At 46.3% G+C, this 11201-nt stretch overlaps 1 non-coding gene across 1 annotated transcript; it reads left to right on the top strand.

The window, feature by feature from the left end:
• The first annotated feature begins 4514 nt into the window (after positions 1-4514).
• On the top strand, positions 4515-4621 carry LOC116541335. The gene has a single exon (XR_004264800.1). It is a non-coding gene; the product is annotated as a U6 spliceosomal RNA (small nuclear RNA).
• The last annotated feature ends 6580 nt before the right edge of the window (positions 4622-11201 follow it).

Raw genomic sequence — 11201 nt, 5'->3', positions numbered from 1 at the left:
TATTTATATTTATATATATAAATATATAATATATATATATATAATTTATATATATTTATAATATATTTATATATATATTTATCTATATTATATATAGATATAATTTATATATATTTATGATATATACTATATATATATATATATAAATATTAAGGCCGGCTGTAGAGGCAAGAGGATTGCTTAAGGCTAGGAGTTTGAGACCAACCTGGGTAACAAAGTGAGACCCCCATCTCTACAAACAACATTAAAAATTAGCTAGGTATGGTGGCTCATGCCTGTAAGTCCCAGCTCCTTAGGAGGCTGGAGTGGGAGGGTTGATGGAGCCCAGGAGGTGGAGGCCGCGGTGAGCCTGTGATTGTGCCCCTGCACTCCAGCCTCGGTGACATCATGAGAAAGAAAGAAAAGAAAACCTAGAAGAAGTAAACGAAGTAGATTAGAAAAGTACAAAGCAGGCAGGGCATGATGGCTCACACCTGTAATCCCAACACTTTGGGAGGTCAAAGCGGGTGGATCACGATGTCAGGAGTTCGAGAACAGCCTGGCCAATGTGTTGAAACCCCATCTCTACTAAAAACACAAAAATGAGCCGGGCGTGGTGGTGCGTACCTGTATTCCCAGCTACTCAGGGGGCTGAGAGAGAAGAATCACCTGAATCTGGGAGGTGGAGGTTGCAGTGAGCCAAGATTTTGCCACTGCACTCCAGCCTGGATGACAGAGCGAGACTCCATCTCAAAATTTAAAAAAAAAAGAAAGAAAGAAAATTACAAAGCAGAAATAAAGAAAAAAGTAAAAGTGTAAGACAGTCCAGGGATCATTTTTAATAAATGGTTTAAAGGGAATGAAATGGTTTAAAAAATGAAGTAGAAAAAGTATTCTGAGTAGCTTGGAAATTATCATTAGAAAAACAGTAAAATTCAGGCCAACTGCAGTGGCTCACACCTATAATCCCAGCAGTTTGGGAGGTCAAGGTCGGCAGGTGACTAGACCCCAGGAGTTCAAGACCAGCCCAGGCACCATGGTGAATCCGCTACCCTACAAAACATGCAAAAATTAGCCAGGCATGGTGGCGCATGCCTACAGTCCCAGCTACCCAGGAGGCTGAGGTGGGAGGATCACCTGAGCCCGGGAGGGCGAGGCTGCAGTGAGCTGTGATCGTTCCACTGTACTCCAGCCTGGATGGCAGAGTGAGATTCTGTTCCAAAAAGAAAAATAAAAGAAAAACAGTAAAAGTCATTGTTATACCCTGTAGCTGGTTTTCATTAGATTATGTGTAATTTCAGGCAGTAATGTATATGGTTCTGTGAAAAACAAATGCATAGTGGCCAGTTTCAAAGTGCTTCCACCTATGTCCCTCTTGGAACTTCACGACAGTCTCTACGCTGATATAGTCTGAAACAGCCCCAAAATTGCCACCGAAAGCAGAGTGGCTAGAAATGATGAAAGAGGAACTATTGTAAGACTTCGCATTCTACTTTAGTCACATTAAAAAGAGAAGCCGGCAAAGGGATTTCTGTTAAAAGGTGGAAGTAAAATTTTCAGAAACCAGGAGAGGCAACTTGCAAGAGAACATCTTGAAGAATGATTAGAAAATGTCAGAATGGATGATTTCATTCGAGGAAGGAAAGTCAATGATAGGTGTGTTCTATTTTAAAAATCACAAGAAATATGATCATTGCTTATTTAGGACATGATGAGAACTGCATAATGTAAATGGTTGTATGAGGCTGGGCGTGGTGGCTCACACCTGTGATTTCAGCACTTTGGGAGGCTGAGGCAGGAGAATCACCTGAGGTCAGGAGTTCGAGACCAGCGTGGCTAACATGGTGGCCAGGCACAGTGGCTCACGCCTGTAATCCCAGCACGTTGGGAGGCCGAGGTGGATGGATCATGAGGTCAGGCGGTCAAGACCAACCCCGCTGACACACTGAAACCCCATCTCTACTAAAAATACAACAATTTAGCAGGGCGTGGTGGCACGTGCCTGTAGTCCCAGCTACTCAGAAGACTGAGGCAGGAGAATTGCTTGACCAGGAAGCAGAGGTTGCAGTGAGCCAAGATTGTGCCACTGCACTCCAGGCTAGGTGACAGAGTGGGACTCCATCTCAAAAAAAAATAAATAAATAAATAACATGGTGCAACCCCTCTCTACTAAAAATACAAAAATTAGCCGGGTGTGATGGCATGCACCTGTGGTCTCAACTGCTGAGGAGGCTGAGGCAGGAGAATCACTTGAACCTGCGAGGCAGAGGTTGCAGTGAGCTGTGATTGCACCACTGCACTCTAGCCTGAGCCACAAAGCGAGACTACATCTCAATAAATAAATAAATAAAAATAAAATAAATGGTTGTAGGAGATGTGAGAATGAGGACCAAGTAAGAATGTCACAGACACATACACACATACACACACACACACACACACACACACACACACACACACACACCATCCCTTTCTAGCTATCTGCAGGTAGGTAGAGGTAGGGGTAGGTGCTCCCCTGCACTGGCCCAGAGAGTGGTAGACTCGCAGACTCAAAACCTATGATGATGAATTGGGGTCTCCCTGCCCCCACCTAGTCTACCAGCATCATGGACTGCCCCCTACCAAATATATCTGGAGCATGGCAGCCCTCCCCTCAGCCAAATACAAAGGCTTGGTTAGGGAACGGAGATCAGGTCCACCCTGGGAAAGCTGGACTTTCTCTAATCCTGGCTCTTTTGGGCCCAGAAGGTTCTGCTCTTTGGGGTGGTGCCAACCACGCTTCCGACATAAATGACTACCGTTACAGCTGACTCGTGCATAAGCTGGGAGGGGATTTTCTATCCTCCTGTCTTCCCTTCCTGGTGACAAAGTGGTCTTTTATCATAAAATACATCATAAATACATCATTTCAATTATGCCATGAAAGGAGATTAATATTAGCAAGTTAACATCGGCAAGGCTATGGTTTGCTTCTCTGCTTCTTCTTCTTCTTTTTTTTTTTTTTTTTTTTTTGAGAGTTAGTCTCGCTCTATTGCCCAGACTGGAGTGCAGTGGTGTGATCTCGGCTCCCTACTACCTTCACCTCCCAGGTTCAGGTGATTCTCCTGCCCCAGCTTCCCAAGTAGCTGGGGCTACATGCCCGGCTAATTGCTGCTTTATTTTTAGTAAAGACCGGATTTGCCATGTTGTCCCGGCTGGTCTCGAACTCCTGACCTCAAGTGATCCAGCCACCTCGGTCTCCCAAAATGCTGGGATTACAGGCTGGATGTTCTAGTTTGATCCCAGATCAGCAGTTGTGCCCAGTGCCAAGAGGGTGCTACACCTGTGGGGGCGGACAGGAGGAAGACATTTCACAGGCAAGAGAGCCCAGGCGGAGACTGAAGAGGGCAAAACCCAAACAGAAAAACTTCAGGACACCCGCTGCAGCTGCCTGTGTAAACCTGAAAGTCGAAGTGATGGGGAAGATACAGAATTGCTTTGGCTTTTTCTCTGGGTCCTGCTGGTCTGTGGTCTGCCGATGGTAATCTCGCCTCACCTTCTAGCACAGCTGGGATGTATCTTTCAAAGGCTGCAGGGTTTGGCGGAAGATCTAAACCATTTGCCTGGACGTTCCCCTTGCTATGTGATCGGCCTCATCTGTCTGAAACCTTGCTGACCCCGGCTTATCTGGTGTGGGACCAAATGTCCCAGGAGTCTCTGCATCCTCTTCAGAGTGACCTGCGCATGTCCACTATCCCTGCCCCCACCAGCCCCAGGCTGACCTCCACCTGGCCCTCAACTGCATGGGCCGTGATGAGGTACATTCCTTTCGAATCCAGGCCCTCCCTGTCGTTTGGAAGATTGGTGGAAATAGCTTGCTTTCCAAAAGGAGGTAGTGAGAAATGGCTTCGGGAGTTTCTTAAATCCAGTTGTAAAGATTTGGGGGAATTAGGAAGTTAACAGCATGGTAAGGAAGGGGTTAGGAGAGTGCTTAGAGAGGAAACCACTATCCCCCCACCTTTCAAAGAGAGGAGGAGTAAGGAGTACCATTGCAGTCACGTCCATGGCGTAGAGAGCATAGTGACAGATCCCACAGCATGATTTGCAGAGACTTCAGATCCAATGATGAAATAGATAGGGGCCGGGCGCGGTGGCTCAAGCCTGTAATCCCAGCACTTTGGGAGGCCGAGGCGGGTGGATCACGAGGTCAAGAGATCAAGACCATCCTGGTCAACATGGTGAAACCCCGTCTCTACTAAAAATACAAAAAATTAGCTGGGCATGGTGGTGCATGCCTGTAATCCCAGCTACTCAGGAGGCTGAGGCAGGAGAATTGCCTGAACCCAGGAGGCGGAGGTTGCGATGAGCCGAGATCGCGCCATTGCACTCCAGCCTGGGTAACATGAGTGAAACTCCATCTCAAAAAAAAAAAAAAAAAAAAAGAAATAGATAATGAGCTAAAGAGGAAGCAAACCAGACAGAAAAAGAGTATCAGTTTAGAGAGGGAATGTTCACACTCCAAGCAGGTTTTTGTTAAGAAATGTAGCAGTTCTTTTGTGCTCACTTTGGCAGCACATATACTAAAATTGGAACAATACAGAGAAGATTAGCATGGCCGCTGCACAAGGATGACGCGCAAATTCGTGAAGCGTTCCACATTTTCTTCCGTTTTCTAATATCCAAGACTGTGGAGAAAGTGACGCTCCTGTAAGTGAAGTCACTGATCCTGTTAAGGAATGTTCCTACTTCCAACCCCATTTCCACCTCCTCCTCCAAAAAAAATTTAAAAAAAAAGAAATGTAGCAGTTTTTTTTTATTTTTTTTGAGACAGAGTCTCACTCTCTTGCCCAGGCTGGAGTGCAGAGGCACCATCTTGGCTCACGGCAACCGCCACCTCCAGATCCAAGCAATTCTCCTGTCTCATCCTCCCAAGTAGCTGGGCCTACAGGCACCCACCACCACACCCACCTAATTTTTTTTTTGTATTTTTAGTAGAGAGGGGTTTCACTATGTTGGCCAGGATGGTCTCGAACTCCTGACCTCAAGTGATCCCCCATGCCTTGGCCTCCCAAAGTGCTGGGATTACAGGAGTGAGCCACCATGGCCAGGCAGGAATATAGTATTATTAATGTTTTCTTCCTTTAAGTGAGACAGGAAAGCCAAATAAAAATGTTCCAGGTAGGACTCAGCTACAAACGATTAAGGATGGCAACTGCCTCTTAAAAAACAAAAAAAGGCCAGGGGTGTCAGCTCACACCTGTAATCCCAGCACTTTCAGAGGCCAAAGCAGGTGGATCACCTGAGGTCAGGAGTTCAAGACTAGCCTGGCCAACATCGTGAAACCCCATCTCCACTAAAAATACAAAATTATTCAGGCATGGTGGTGTGCATCTGTAATCCCAGCTACTTGGAGGCTGAGGCAGGAGAGTCACTTGAACCTGGGAGGCGGAGGTTGCAGTGAGCGGAGATCATGCCACTGCACTCCACCCAGGGCAACAAGAATAAAACTCTGTCTCAAAAAATACATACATACATACATACATACATTAAAAAATCACATGAGCATGGTGGCATGTACCTGTACTCCCAGTACTCCAGGATGCTAACATGAGTGGATCACTTGTGCCCAGGAGGTTGAGGCTGCAGTGAGCTGTGATTGAACCACTGCACTTCCAGCCTGGGTCACAGCAAGACTTTGTCTATTAAAAAAAAAGAGGCCAGGTATGGTGGCTCACACCTGTAATCTAGCACTTTGGGAGGCTGAGGCAGACAGATCACCTGAGATTAGGAGTTTGAGACCAGCCTGGCCCACATGGCAAAACCTCATGTCTGCTAAAAATACAAAAATTAGGCAGGCATAGTAGCGTGGGCCTGTAATACCAGCTACTTGGGAGGCTGAGGCAGGAGAATCACTTGAACCCAGGAGGTGGAGTTTGCAGTGAGCTGAGATGGTGCCACTGCACTCCAGCCTGGGTGACAGAGCAAGACTCTGTTTAAAAAAGAAAGAAAGAAAAGAAAAAAGGATGGCAGCATGTTTCAAAGAGAAGCAGAGAAGACTTATTTGGGAAATTCATTAACGTCAGTGTTTTTTCTCTAATTACTACACTTTATTATTTAGAGCTATTTTAGGTTTATGGAAAAATTGAGCAGAATATACAGAGCGCTCCCATATTAACCCCTCCCATCACAGAGTTTCCTCTGTTACTAAGGGCTTGGCTTGCTGTAGAGTGGGACATTTGTTACAACTGATGAAGCACTTTTTTATTTTTTTATTTTTTTGAGACGGAGTTTCACTCATGTTACCCAGGCTGGAGTGCAATGGCGCGATCTCGGCTCACTGCAACCTCCGCCTCCTGGGTTCAGGCAATTCTCCTGCCTCAGCCTCCTGAGTAGCTGGGATTACAGGCACGCACCACCATGCCCAGCTAATTTTTTGTATTTTTAGTAGAGATGGGGTTTCACCATGTTGACCAGGATGGTCTCGATCTCTTGACCTCGTGATCCACCCGCCTCGGCCTCCCAAAGTGCTGGGATTACAGGCTTGAGCCACCGCACCCGGCCTTGATGAAGCAGTTTAACACATCATTGTTAACTCAAGCCCATAGTTTACATTGGAATTCATTCTTCGTGTTGTAATTTATGGACTTGTTAATCTAAAAATAAATGTGTTTTCATAGGAGAGATTATAAGTAGATAAAGAGACTCAAAAATTTATATAATTCCAAAAAAAGCATGGATTAAAAAAAAAAAAGCCCTTTAAAAGTCCCTTCTGATGGCAGGACTCTTGGGTTCTAGAATGGCCTGGAGCTCTCAAGAACAACGGTTTAGAAACTAGGCATGACAAAGGGTGGTCAAATCTTTCAGTCCAGGGTATAAAGTATCTTAAAAAATATTATGTTCTTAGTACCACTGAATTATACACTTAAAAATGGTTAAAATGGGCTGGATGTGGTGGCTCATACCTGTAATCCCAGCACTTTGGGAGGCTGAGGTGGGAGGATGACTTGAGCTAGGAGTTCAAGACCAGCCTTGACAACATAGCAAGACCTTATCCCCACAAAAAATAAAAATAAAAAAATTAGCCAGGTGTGGTGGTACATGCCTGTGGTCCAGACATTCAGGAGGCTGAGGTGGGAGGATTACTTGAGCTTGGGAGGTGGAGGCTGCAGGGAGGTGAGCCGTGACCGCATAACTGCACTCCAGCCTGGGCGACAAAACAAGACCCAGTCTCAAAAATAAAAGGTTAAAATGGTCAATTTTATGATATGTACATTTTACCATAAGAAAAAAAAAATGTTTTACAGAAGAATTACCCAAGAGCGCTCATCCACAGTGGTGTGACTCAATCAGCTGGGTGGAAACAAATTTCCAGGGCAGGAAGCTGTGAAATAGTCATTTCTGAATAAGCAAGATGAACGCCTGCGAGAGGGCTTGTTAGCAAGTCATGCTTCGGCTGACCCAGCAACATCAGCTTTTGCAACCGTGATACTGTAAGCATGGCTTCTATTCAGATACAGGCTCCCTTCACAGGAGGAAGGTGGAAGAGGCTCCTATGAAGGTTGCTTTCCTGGCCTTCTGACGTCTCTCAGGCCAGCCCTCAGCAGTGAGCCCACCCACAAGGCCATCCACCTGCTCAGGATCCATTGGGAAGGCAGCTGTCCTCTGGGATGATCCTGGCGCCGTATTGGAAGGAGTCCATCTGTGGAGGCCGTCAGAGATTTGATCACCTCAGCCACTTCCATATCCTGGGCTTGGTTTGATCAGGGAGAACAACTGAAAGATAAATTACAATTATAAACTGTGGGCGGGGACAGTGGCTTACACCTGTAATCCCAGCACTTTGGGAGGCCAAGGCAGGAGGATCATTGATCATTTGAGGAGCTCAAGACCAGCCTGCTCAAGAGAGTGAGACCCTGTTTCTGAAAAAGAAAAAACACAAAGCTCAAGCTCAGGAGTTTGAGACCAGCCTGGGCAAACTTTAAACAAAAAAATTTGCTTGGGAGGCTGAGGTGGGAGGATCACTTGATCCTGGGAGGCGAAGACTGCAGTAACCTATGATGGCACCACTGCACTCCAGCCTGGGTGACAGAGCGAGACCCTGTCTCAAAAAAAAAAAAAGACTTGGCAGGGTTGAATAAGACTGTTTTTGTCATAGGGCTGTCTTTAATAAATGCTAGTTACTTTTTTTTGAGACAGAGTCTGGCTCTGCCACCCAGGCTGGAGTATAGTGGTGCAATCTCAGCTCACTGCAACCTCCACCTCCCAGGTTCAAGCGATTCTCCTGCCTCAGCCTCCCAAGTAGCTGGGATTACAAGCACCCACCACCATGCCTGGCTAATTTTTGTATTTTTAGTAGAGATAAGGTTTTGCCATGTTGGCCAAGCTGGTCCTGAACTCCTGACCTCACCTGATCCGCCCGCCTCTGCTTCCCAAAGTGCTGGGATTACAGGTGTGGGCCGCTTGGCCTGCCCCCGCAACACTTTTTTTTTTTTTTTGAGACAGGGTCTTGCTTTGCCACCCAGGCCAGAGGGCAGTGACTGAACACAGCTCACTACAGCCTCTACCTCCTAGGCTCAAGCAATCCTCCTGCCTCAGCCTCCTAAGTAGCTGGGACCATAGGCATGCACCACCACACCCAGCTAAGCCACTATTATTAGTAAATGTTTGTTGAACCAAACTGACTTATACCTCAATGTCTGATTACTCTTCCTACGTTTTCACTTTTTTTTCCATCACTCTTTTGATCAAAATCTCTCAGAAGCTGGGCATGGTGATGCGTGCTTGTGGCCCCAGCTACCTGGAGGCTAAGGTAGGAGGATCCTTTGAGCTCAGGAGTTCAAGACCAGACTGGGCAACATAGCGAGACCCTGTCTCAGAATGAATGAATGAATGAATGAATGAATGAAAAAATCTTCCAAGGTCCTCTTTTATGTGGATAAAACCCCAACTTCTTAGCTTAAGTAGGATACTTTTTTCCTTTTAAACCTAGAAGGAGCTTTATTGCTAATTTATTTTCTTTCTTTTTTTTTAGATTTGCCTTGGCATATACACCTTTATTTATATATATATATATATATATATATATATATATATATGTATATATAGTTTTAAGTGTAAATAGCTTTTGGTGTACAAGTGGTTTTTGGTTACATGGATGAGTTGTATAGTGGTGAAATCTAGGAGGATTTATTTTATCTCTGTTTAAGAAGCACATTGAGGATTGTTTAAATGTTTCTTTAAATGCTATTTTTGTAAAGCTTATTTTGTAATTACTAGCTGGTCACAGAAAATGAATCCATCAGAATGAACTTCTTAGTGAGCAGCTCTGAAAGCCTACCCAGAATGCAGTGGTTTCCAGTCCCAGCTGCCTATTAAAATCGCCTGGGGCCTTTAAAAATACACCAGCGCCTGGGCCCAACCCCCAGAAATTCCAATCTAATAGGTCTGGGTCGTGGCTGAGCACTGGGTTTGTTTGTTTGTTTTTTAAGCTCCCAGGTGAGTCAAACGTGCAGCCAGTGTTGAGTGGTGCTGTTGTCACCTCTGCTTCTTGATACCTGGGCCTTCATCTGTCCAACTCCTCTGCAACCACACAGTTCTCAGGTTCTTTCTCCTGGGCCCTGTTTGCCTGGGATAGGCTGAACTCACCCACCCCAGTTCCTGCCCTGAAGCAATTATACAGACATACCTTCTAAGGCAAACAAGGCTTGTCTTCAAATCAGGCCACAAACACACCTTGACCCGCCCTTATAACTTCCTGGATTCTTGATCCCGTTTATGGCTTACTGATAACATCCTGGACGGAGAACCAGTTTGGGACTTTCGGTGACCTAGTTACTCCTTGGCTGGGGCTGGAAGTTCGCGTTCTGGGCCCTTTCATGGGCCTGGGCTCTTTGATGGTTCCAGAATGGCAGTGATTGATTTTTTTTTTTTTTTTGGAGACGGAGTTTCACTCTTGTTACCCAGGCTGGAGTGCAATGGCGCGATCTCGGCTCACCGCAACCTCCGCCTCCTGGGTTCAAGCAATTCTCCTGCCTCAGCCTCCTGAGTAGCTGGGACTACAGGCACGCGCCACCATGCCCAGCTAATTTTTTGTAGTTTTTGGTAGAGACGGGGTTTCACCATATTGACCAGGATGGTCTCGATCTCTTGACCTCGTGATCCACCCGCCTCGGCCTCCCAAAGTGCTGGGATTACAGGCTTGAGCCACCGCGCCCGGCCCGTGATTGATTTTTTTTTACTTTGGTCCTTGGTGCTGCACCCCCTGAGTGCCACCCTGATAGGCTCTAGCTTCTCAGCTTTTGCAAACTGGAGCTTTCATTTTGTAGTTCTAAACCCCCTCGTCCCCACCAGCCCCTGACCTCAGCCACTGGGGCCTTACAGGTCACCAGCTTCCACTTACCTTCTATATGTGCCTTATCTGCTATGCACCACACCCCACCCATGATGATTTTCTGCACCTGTGGAGTTTGTGCTGTTTCTGCTATTTGCCTCCTTAATCAGGCACCCCGTTCTTCCACCTGTCATTAAAATAGCACAGTTAAAATAGCTGACCACCCTAATTTGTTTTTTATAGAGACCAGCTCTCTATAAAAAACAAATTAGTTAGCCAGGTACAGTGGCTCACGCCTGTAATCCCAGCACTTTGGGAGGCCAAGGTGGGTGGATCACCTGAGGTCAGGAGTTCGAGAACAGCCTATCCAACATGGTGAAACCCTGACTCTACTAAAAATACAAAAATTAGCTGGGCATGGTGGCTCACACCTGTAGTCCTGGCTACTCCGGAGGCTGAGGCACAAGAATCACTTGAACCCAGGAGGCAGAGGTTGCAGTGAGCTGAGATCACACCACTGCACTCCAGCCTGGGCAACAGAGTGAGAGTCGATCTCGAAAAAAAAAAAATTAGTCAAGTGTGCACACCTACAGTCCCAGCTACTTAGGGGGCTGAGCCAGGAAGATCCTCTGAGCCCAGGAGTTCCAGGCTACAGTGAGTTGTGATAGTGCCACTGTACTCCAGCTTGAGTGACAGAGCAAGACCCTATCTCTTAAAAAAAAAAAAAAAAGAATAGGCTGGAGGCAGTGGCTCACACCTGTAATCTCAGCACTTTGGGAGGCAAAGGTGGGTGGATCACAAGGACAGGAGTTCGAGACCAGCCTGGCCAACACAGTGAAACCCTGTGTCTACTACAAATACAAAAAGTAGCTGGATGTGGTGGCAGGTGCCTGTAATCCCAGCTACTTGGGAG

Source organism: Sapajus apella, unplaced genomic scaffold (assembly GCF_009761245.1).
Source record: "Sapajus apella isolate SASKATOON/1434 unplaced genomic scaffold, GSC_monkey_1.0 scaffold150, whole genome shotgun sequence".
Taxonomy (NCBI): Eukaryota; Metazoa; Chordata; class Mammalia; order Primates; family Cebidae; genus Sapajus; species Sapajus apella.
The sequence above is the reverse complement of the archived record's forward strand: the minus strand, read 5'-3'. Positions and strand labels throughout refer to the sequence as shown.